The 10966-nt window shown below is 35.5% G+C and overlaps 1 non-coding gene across 1 annotated transcript; it reads right to left on the reverse strand.

The window, feature by feature from the left end:
• Window positions 1–566: 566 nt before the first annotated feature.
• LOC129957755 (U2 spliceosomal RNA) lies at window positions 567–760 on the reverse strand. The gene has a single exon (XR_008782861.1). It is a non-coding gene; the product is annotated as a U2 spliceosomal RNA (small nuclear RNA).
• Window positions 761–10966: the final 10206 nt, after the last annotated feature.

A 10966-nucleotide genomic window follows, 5' to 3' on the forward strand; every position in this document is an offset into this window, starting at 1 on the left:
TAAATTTCAGCGATGCATATGAAAGTTGTTGATTTCATATGAAGCGTTCGTATTTTATTTGCGATGAATTTCGCAGTATTCTAGAGAGACGCGTTGTTCCCAGGCAATAGCTTTTCAAAAATAAAATTAAGCATTAATCTCTGATAGAGGAGTCTAAACTATTTCTGATCTTCAATACATAGAAGAAAGAATAAAGGAAATATGATTTAAATCCGATTGCTTCGCATGTTCTTTTAAATAATTACCGAAACCAATCGCATGAAAGGAAGGGCCTTTGAAATGTTACAATAGAAATGGGCACCATTGACTTCACAGCCCTTTTGAAACGAAGAAACACCTATACGGGAAAGAATCCACGTGAATCAGATGAAATTAGTTTTTACAACTTGTTTGAAATGTTTTCACGTAAAGGACTGGAAAATTTCGACGATCAAGAGTTTTACAGACGGGATTAACTTCGCTCCGGCTTGGAACAGCAAAAGAACCGTTGAAAAGATTCGTTAAGTCATCTTTTCCGCCAAACCTGAGAGCGGATTGTAAACGTGCACTTGTGTCTTCTTTTATTCATCGTATGGGCCAATTCTGCCAGCAGTGCAGTAGCAGAGCGACCCGCGGGTCGAGTGGAATGAATTCCGACCTCGACCCAGGTTTCAAAAATTCTAATTAATCTCGGAGCGTTCAGTGAACACCCTATCAGAGATTAAGCTGATAAGAACAGATACTACACTTTCGATCAGAGCCCAAGAGGCCGAGAAGCGATAAACGGCAGTGGCCTTCGTACTTTTACGTGAAGATCCCGCTTCTAATTCATGGATAAGAAACACACCGCGGTTGAGCGCTCTCAGCGCAGGCAGGCGAATCTATTCCATCAAAGGAACATGAAGCGTTGCAAGACTCTTCGAAAAGGTTCCCAGAAACGTCGCCGGTCAAAGTTATAGTGACAATAGTCACGCCGATGACCGCGAAACTCACGCTTCAAACTTATTATATTAACACGAGGAAATATACTAGTTTCATTTTTGTTTTCAAATGCGCGGTAGTGTTTCGGAGATTAAACGGTCCGCTGTAAGAATCTTCCTCGTCGCCCAAACTGCCTATAATCTTTTTTTAGAAGCGAACAATTTTACTGGCCCTTGTTCTCTCTGCAATTGCGGAAATACGGAGCTCCAAGGCACATCCCTAGAAAAGTGCTTCAATTTTAGATTGGAGTTTCTTCTAAATGCGCTTTCGATTTTCGGCAGAATTCTCTTTTGGAAAAGCAAGTCTTTTGTTACAAAAAACTAATAGATCAGAAATTAAATTTCAGCGATGCATATGAAAGTTGTTGATTTCATATGAAGCGTTCGTATTTTATTTGTGATGAATTTCGCAGTATTCTAGAGAGACGCGTTGTTCCCAGGCAATAGCTTTTCAAAAATAAAATTAAGCATTAATCTCTGATAGAGGAGTCTAAACTATTTCTGATCTTCAATACATAGAAGAAAGAATAAAGGAAATATGATTTAAATCCGATTGCTTCGCATGTTCTTTTAAATAATTACCGAAACCAATCGCATGAAAGGAAGGGCCTTTGAAATGTTACAATAGAAATGGGCACCATTGACTTCACAGCCCTTTTGAAACGAAGAAACACCTATACGGGAAAGAATCCACGTGAATCAGATGAAATTAGTTTTTACAACTTGTTTGAAATGTTTTCACGTAAAGGACTGGAAAATTTCGACGATCAAGAGTTTTACAGACGGGATTAACTTCGCTCCGGCTTGGAACAGCAAAAGAGCCGTTGAAAAGATTCGTTAAGTCAGCTTTACCGTCATACTCAATCAACGTTTTCCGGAGCATTTTTGAATGGTTTACTTTTAAAATCCAATTCAGTACATTAGTATAAAATAATTTTATTATAAATGAAAACCAGTAACTGTATTGTTTAAGAGCGTCTCTCAAAGGAGAAGGTAAACTGTTAGAATCATCTGAAGAAACATTTGATTCTCTGTTTGATGCCTTAAAGGAAAGATATGAAAATGAAAGATTGTTAATTGACCATCATGTTTTTCCATATTGTTAAAATACAGCAAAGATGAGCTAAGGAAATTCGACATTTAATAGAATCTATTAAAAAGAACATTCGAGGTTTTAAAGTTTTAAATTACGAGCAAAACAATTTATCAGAAATTTTATTAGTCAATATAATCCTTCAAAACTTGACAAAGAGTCGAGAGCAAATTGAAATTACACTAAAAACCTCAGAAATTCCACAATTTGATCCCTTAATCATTTCTTGAAAGAAGAAGTTCTATTTTGGAGAGTGTTTCGCGATTACCAGCTGCAGCAAAAGCAACTTTTCCAATGAAAAATGCAGCAAGAAACAAAATTTAAATAATTCATTTAAACAAAAATCTCTTGTAATAAATCTAATAATAAAAGCAGTTATAAACCATGTATTTGTTGTAAACATATGTATTACTTATATAAATGCATAACCTTTCAAAACAGGAACATATGAAAAAGAAAAGAATTTGTTTTTATTCTTGGAATCTGTAAACTTTGCCTTCGCATTCATACCGCTTTGTGCTCTTCCCAAATTAAAGCGCCTAGTTAAGGATTTTCAGATGGCCCACAACTCCCTACTACATGAGGGGAGACAAACGTTAAATCATTCCACAGGAGGAGTGACCACCAAAGACCCATTTCCCCCAACAGCACAAATGCCATCGAACCTTCTTCTCTGGTAGTTCGAAGAAGGAAGATGCGTTCAACCTTCGTTAATGCGCGATCAGATGAGACGTGCATCTTGCCAACAGCGGTTTTTTTTTTTTTTTTTTTTTTTTTTTAAGAATGCGTTGGGATAAAGAATAAAGATCCGATTCTTGATTGATTCGGGGAGCAATTAAGACCAAATGTGCTCAATTACTAGGTATAAATCAGGAAAATATAAATATCCCTGTTTCTGGATTCAATGGCACCAATATCGCTATTAAAAGAAGGATGGAAATAGAAATCTCAAACATAAAAAATGATTTTATTAGATATGTTTCCTTTTATGCAGTTCCTTCCATAACAAATTTAACTCCACCCAGAAGATTAAATGTAGATATTTCCAAATTACTCAAACAAATAAATTTAGCAGATCCTAGTTTAATGAGACCTAATAAAATATACGTTTTAATAGGAGCAGATTTGTTCTTTGAAATGTTGAAGCCAATTAAATTATATGTGAAGAATTCTAGTATAATTTTGCAAGACACAATTTTCAGTTACATCCTGGGTGGTAGATACGAAATTTCAGATAATAATAAACAATTTTGTGGACTTGTAATAAATTCTCAAGACATTAATAAAACTCCTCGAAAATTCTGGATTATGGAATCAGTAGGAGAGGATGCTCGCACTTTAAACAGTGAAGAGGAATTGTGTGAAAAACATTTCCTTAAAAATATTCAAGAACATAGAAAGGCATATTTATAGAAAAATTTCCCTTAAAATGCGATAAACAATTGGGAGAGTCTCGGACTCTGGATAAACGACGCTTAGATAGCCGATAGAATATTAGTTGGGAGGACCCGGGCGCGTAGCGCCTATAACCTCCATTCCTGAAAGATGTGCTGGGCAAATGCATTACAAAATATTCTAACAATACTATTGTGCATTATTAGTATTGGGAAGAAGAGAGGGAAGAAAAAAAAATGGAGGTTAAATGATTATTTATCTAAGAATCAATTAGTTTAGTTAATTAGTTATGGGGGTATTTTAATTCCTTAATTAGTACATAGTTATTAACTTGGTGTGTTAGTGTGCGAGTTTTAGGGGAGTTCTAATGTTAGGTTTCTGGGAGATTCTGTTACGTAAGATAAGAGAGGGAGCAGATCAGTGAAGGGGAAACCCCATCCTTGAGCGGCCGGCAGTTCGCTTTGTTGTCCATCTGGTTTGGAGAGGGTAGGAGCAGTGGGGGCCATCAGCTGTTCTTGTAAAGGTAATTTAAAGGGGTCTTCCTTAACCCTTTTTGTCTTCAGGCGCTGGTGTCAACGGGTTGGTGCTTCTTTCTTCTTTCTTCTTAACTGACGATGCGGCGAGGTCGTTTTTTGTTGCGTGGGTTTTTAGGGTCGTACCGAGGGAGGGATTTTATTGTTATATTGTCCATACTATCTATTCGCTGGAAGAAGGAGGTTGATAGTTTTTTAATGAAGTCTTCTATTGTTTGGATGCGGAGGTCTTTTCTAATATTGATGTTTCTAATGAACCATGGCATTTTTGTGATTTGGCGGAGGGTTGAGTTTTGTGCTATTTCCAGTTTTCTTAAATGCGTTTTCGCTGCTGCTCCCCAAATCGGCGCTGCATAGGTGATTTGTGGTCTCAGGATTGCTTTGTATATTAATAATTTATTTTCTATTGAAAGTTTGGATCTATTGCAGAGGAGGGGGTATAGTTGGGCTTTTGTTTGTTTGTATTGCTTCAGGATATTATTGATATGTTGTGCGTAGGTTAGTTTCTGATCCAGCTGTATTCCAAGGTATTTAGTATCGGATCTCCATGCTATGGGTGTTTTATTTAAGGTAGGAGCTGGTGGTTTGATCTTTTTATGTGTAAATAGGATTGCCTGGCTTTTTTCCGCATTCACTTTTATTTTCCATTTTCTAAGCCATGGTTCTAGTTTATTGAGATGGGAGTCCAGGTCTTTGGCTATTGAGTTGATATTTTTTGAAGTGCTAAGAATGGCTGTGTCATCAGCGAATAGATAGAGTTGGGTTTTGGTGGTCCTGACTATATCGTTGATGTAAATGTTGAAGCATAGAGGCGCTAGGATGGAGCCCTCGCTTGGATTGGAATTGCTCGGGAAAAACTGTTTCCGATTTGTACTTTGAAGGATCTGTTTGTTAGGTATGTGGCGAGAAGTTTGGTGAGTGAGTCCGGTATTCCTATTTTAATTAGTTTATAAATGAGGCCTATTGTCCAAACTTTGTCAAATGCCTTGGCGACGTCTAGGAATATTGCTAGGAATTAGATACTTTATGGAGACACCTTAGTAGGGATGAAAACTTGAGCTATGTGTACTGTGATTTTATGCATGCGTATCAAGATTTAGATCGTATGACAGAAATTAAAGAAATGAATGAATCTGAATTCGCTGTTTATTTGCCTCATCATGGAGTTTATAATCCCTTAAAATCGTCCACAAAACTTCTTGTGGTCTTCAATGGCTTTGCTCCGACATCTAATGGAGTGTCCATGAATCAAATTCAGTTGAACGGTGGTACAGTTCAACAGGACCAGTTTTCCATAATGATGCGTTTTCGTAAACAATAATTTATATTTACAGCAGATATCTGCATGATGTGTAGGCAAATCTTACTTCATCCTGATCGCCGAGATTTGCAGAGTAGTATGGAAAGACGTTTCAAATCAACCAACAAAAACGTACCAACTCAATACAATTACCTACGATACAACTATTGCACCTAACTTAACAACTAGGACCTTAAATCAGCTAGAAGTTGATGAAAGGGATATATTCCTAGATACATCCAATGTTGTCCAGTCAGATCGTTATATGGACGACATCTTAGCAGGCTCAAATACCTTAGAAAATGCTAAAGAACTGCTAACTCAACTTGTGAATACTTGAAAGAGGATGTATGGCTCTCTACAAATGGTGTTCTAACTCTGAAAATCTTCTAAATAACATTCCAAATGATAATGATTATCAATTTAACCACTCTAAGGAAATGGAGCCTGTCAAAAACTTAGGTGTTGTGTGGAAATCAAGTCATGATTGCTTTTCATTTAAAGTAACCATTTCAGTGCAAAATTCATACAAGAGAAATATCCTTTCAGAGAGTTTTAGAATATACGATCCTCTTGGTCTGATTGATCCTGTTGTTTCAAGAGCCAAGATTTTTATGCAAAGACTGTGGTTATTGAAACTGGGTTGGGACGACCCTTTATTTAAAGATGTCACTTATGCATGGATTGAATTTATTTTCTTATGGACTGGAGGAACAGGAAATCCCTCAACATTTTTTTTCTAATGACAGAGTAGCCATCCATGGATTTGCAGATGCCTCTACTTCAGCATATGTGCAGTGTTCTTCATCTAGTAACTCAAACTCAGTAAACTTGTTGTGTAGAAAATCACGTGACGCTCCACTTAAATCTGTGACAGTTCCCAGACTAGAGCTTTTTGCAGAATTATTATTATCAATTTCTGAAGTAGTGTCCTACCCTGATTCTACCATTGTATTGGTTTGGTTGAGGAAGCCTGCCCAAGAATTAAAAACATTTGCTTGCCATCGAGTAGCCACCATCCAAGAAATGACTAAGGACTTTGTTTGGAAACATGTATCATCAGAGAAGAATCCGGCAGATCTCATTTCTAGGGGGGTTCTCCTGATTCCCTTCAATCCAGTAATTTATGGTGGAATGGTCTTTTATATATTAGAGATGGATCAAAAACTGAAGAACCATCTGTGTCTGAACCAACCACAGAAATGGCTTTGTATGTGAACTAAAACAACCAGGAAAATGCACTTTACTTACTGCATCTGAATATAACTCTGTTTTCTCATCGTATTTCTATTAGTAATAATTATGTGAAATTAATTAAGATTCTTAGTAATATTTTCTGATTTATTTCCAACTGCAAAGCAGGAATTGTACCTAAAAAAGGACTATTTCTTCGTATGAATTTAAAAATTCTGAGGTTTGTCTTGTAAAGTCTCGATCCAATAACAGGTAGCGTTATGATCAAATTCTTTATTTACAGCTTTATTACATAAAAACAACTCTTTCTCATCTAGGTTAAATGAATGATGCTATTTGTAGCACGAAATTTAAACAAGAATAGTTCCTCGAACAAATTTGGAGAAAACGCCTTCACAAGAACAGCTAACAGGCGGTTGGCGTCTCAGGCTACTACAGGGTTAGCTCTAGGAATCCACCGAATTTCCTTCGGGTTGAATTTTTCTCAGAAGTCCACTTCATACCAAACTCCTCTCTCCTTCTTCTTCCGAAAAATATCACCTTTTATCTTTCTCTCAGACTCCACCTTTCCTGTCCACTCCCTGTTACCCAATCACCGTTCAGAACAACCTGAATCGTCTCTGGTCGCCCGTGGGAAATGTCCATTGATGATCCACCCTCCACAATGGGAAAAATGAAGGACATCTGGACATCTGGAGTGTTTGACACTCTCGCCTTTCGAAGACAGGATTTATTTCCCTGGGAAACGCACGTGTGGTTCCTTATCTGGATTAGCACTAATTGGCCAGACGACCGTACTTAAAAGGAGGGTCTTCCATTTGGCAATCTGGAGGCACTTAACACTGTGGAAGTTTCGTTGATGAAGAATGGCCCGGAATGTAAATTATCGAGTGTGGGAAAAAGGAATGTCACAGTGGTCACCCAGGGAAGAAGCTGAATCATTACAGTATGTTAAGGTGGGCCCAAACCCAAGATTTTTCTAAAGAAATTGAAATGATCTCAAAGAAAAACAACTTCCAGGTAAATGCTACTTAAAATCTCTTAACACTTCCTCAGATCATAACAATTTACTTAGAGTCGGAGGTCGATTCATTAAGGCTAAACTAAGCTATGACAAGCATCATCAGATAATTTTGCCAGCTAAAAGTAAACTAACTCGTTTGATAATGAAATATTATCACAAAAAATATTTACATGTTGGCCCTAAACTTTTTCCTATCTAATAAGACTGAAATTTTGTCCCATTAATGGCAGAAAGCAATTGATGGGTAACCCTCCCCAGAAAGAGTTAATGTCAGTAGTTCGTTTTCTAGCACGGGTGTTGATTTTGAAGGCCTATTTTTTATAAAATAAAAAGGTCAACGTAAAAGCACACTTCATAAGATTTATGTAGCTATTTTTGTTTGTATGGCCACTAAAGCTATACACATTGAAATGGTAAATGATTTCACTTCTTTGACCACACTTTATTGGACTCAAGGAGGCTGACGTGGAATCTTCCAAGTATCATTTTTGGATGGCTGTTGTAAAAGCAAATTTAATATATGAAGAATTTAACACCATTATTTCAGAAATTGATGAAATTTTAAATTCGAATCCTATCACTCCGATTTCTTCTCATACAAATGACTCGGAAGCTTTGACGTCAGGGCATCTTCTTATTGGAATACCAATAAGTAGAATTGCCGAACATGATTTAATTAATGTGTCAGACAATAGCTTATCTAGGTGGCAGCAAGTAGAAAAATTAACCCAATATATTTGGAAAAGGTGGAGTTGTGATTATTTAAATCATTTTCAACAACGCCAAAAATGGCAGTTTGTAAAAAGTAATGTAAAACCAGGCATGATGGTAGTACTAAAAGAAGAGAGTTTACCCAAGTGAAAATGGATACTTGGTCGAATAATTAATGTAATACTTGATAGGGATGGATGTGTCCGTGTAGTGAATGTAAGAACAGAAACGGCACTTTAAAGAGACCGATATCAAAAGTTTGCTTACTGCCTGTTAAAACAGATAATTAATTGTATATATTGTCTTTAATAAGTATATAATCTCTCTATGTTTTCTCCGTTATACTTATAAAGTGTGTTTATGTATTGTGTTTCAATAATTATAATTCAATCCTGTGGTATTTTCGTCAAGTATATATTATTTCTGTATCCTATATGCAAGTTTGTATTTGAAATGTTGCTTAGTTTTTGTTTGGATTGAATTATATTTATCTTAATTGTTGTAAATTTAGGCTTTCTATTGCAAATAATATTTTAAAAATTTCAAAATTTACTTTAAAATTTATTAGAAAAGTTAAGTAGTGTATGTGTATGATGTATTCTTCAAGTGTTGGAATTTAAAATTCCAACGCGTGGCGTGAAGTTCAAGCCCACCTGCAGCGCCAGCCCCTCATCGGGTGGCGAAAGAGGAAACCCCTCAGTTCAGACTGAGTTCGAGCTGGATCCAGAGATGGATGCTCCTCTACTAAACAGGAAACGAAATGCTCTGATTTAACTATTGTTCACGTTTACCTCCTTTTAAGTGAGGGTGTGATGCAATATTTTAATGTTTTAATAATTTAATTAGCTTATTATTGTTGAGTTTCACAATAAACTATTTACAAAACTACAGTCCACTACTTTTTCATTGAGCTACAGACACCGGGTTTACACTCGGTCAGTTATAAGACGGCAAGTAGGCAGCGCATGCGTAGAAAGAGACTGATTTATGTTTGCCTCAAATTCATAAGATAAATTCAGGCATTCCATGCTTGACTATAAATTGCCTTTTGGCTTCCTTGGATTTTTCTTTTTTATTGTTTATCGTATTAAAATGATGGATATTAGCACAAAGAAGCATGGAAAATAAAAAAAAGGTCAACATACCTAATTCAGAAAAAATATAAAAAAGGAACGGCAAATAAAATGCAAAAAAAAACCCACAATCTTGTATTAGAAAGAACAAAGAGCAAAAAAGGTCGGAATGAATCTATGATAAGTGATCAGTTTTTTTTACGCCACGAAAATCGCCAAATTCTACACACGTTTGCGCAGTAAGAAATAATACAATACAGCGACATGTTGTTGTCCCGTCGGGACAATTACTTGCTATCGACTGAACAGCAATTTTCAGCCTTTCTATGCATATTCTGCCTACTGGCCGTCTTATAACTGGCCGAGTATAAATCCCGCATAAAGAAAAATAAAGAAAATTGAGAACTTCTAATCTTATTTTCGTGACCCCTAAAGACGTGGAAAATTAAAATCTATTTTCACACATGCGCCGTGTGTTATTTCTATTTTGACTTACAACGGGAAAGTTTCGTAATATTCAGTTATTTAATGTCATAAAGGCTTCTTAATGTTCATTACTAACTGCGATGATATTGCAGCAGTCATCGTTTTAAAATCATTATTTCTTATTTTTAATTTGGTGAAATATTAAATGCAATTCCTTTTTATTTGCTTTTATTTCACTGATTTAGATATCGTGCAATTCATTTAAATGAATTCAAATTTTTAGTTGATATTTTCCTTTTAACATACATAATCAAGTGCAAATATTATGTGTAATAAAAAATTTCACATTCAATAGCATTGATCTCGGACAAATAAACTAGTAAGTGAACAGACTTTTGTAAAACAGACTTTTTAAGTATAATTAAAAATAAAACTGCAGGCGATAAAAAGATTATGTGAATTATAATATTTTATTTAAAATAATTTTTTGCATTAAAAATAAGTTGTTTAAAAATTATTCGTGGATTGAAGTGTTTGAATTCTGTCAAGTGGTGATATTAAATGCTTTTTTTTTTTTTTAACTTTTTCGCATACGACATTTACACAATGTAGATTTCAAAAACTGATTTGGAATTTGGAAAGTTGTAATTTTTACCATTGCTATAAATATTTGTTATGCAATAACAATTTCGAATTTTCTGGACAAATATTGAAATAAAGCAAGGTTTCAAAGGAGTTTTTGTGATTTATTAATTTTTCATCGCTAAGAAAGATGAAAATTGCTTCTCGAGCCATACCGAGTATATTAGATAGTGCATAATAATATATCATTGAGGAATTTGGAAACTACATATCATGTAATATAATTATCTGTTAAATGAATATTAAATGTAAAAGTTTCTTTAAATAGTTCCCCCCCCCTCCCCACTGCTCTGCGCTCATTCATATCAATTTCGAATAGTCACGTGATCGATGTTGTAGTACAGTACACTCCCGATTATCCGCGGAATTGGGTGGCGCGGCCGCCGCGGATAACAAAAATCGCGGATAATCCGAAAAAAGCTAAAAACGGGTATAGCAAAAGAGAAAACAGACATCCCAACTTTGAAAAATCGTTTTATGTACAATAAAATAATCAGCAGGAAATGTTTAACTAACGCTTAATATTTTAGTATATCACTCAAAACTAACCTAAAATGCATTTTGTTAATGAAAACAGAAAAGGGCTTTGTACTTAGAGAGGCGTCAAGGTTACACA

The sequence above is a fragment of the Argiope bruennichi genome, chromosome 11 (genome assembly GCF_947563725.1).
Source record: "Argiope bruennichi chromosome 11, qqArgBrue1.1, whole genome shotgun sequence".
Taxonomy (NCBI): Eukaryota; Metazoa; Arthropoda; class Arachnida; order Araneae; family Araneidae; genus Argiope; species Argiope bruennichi.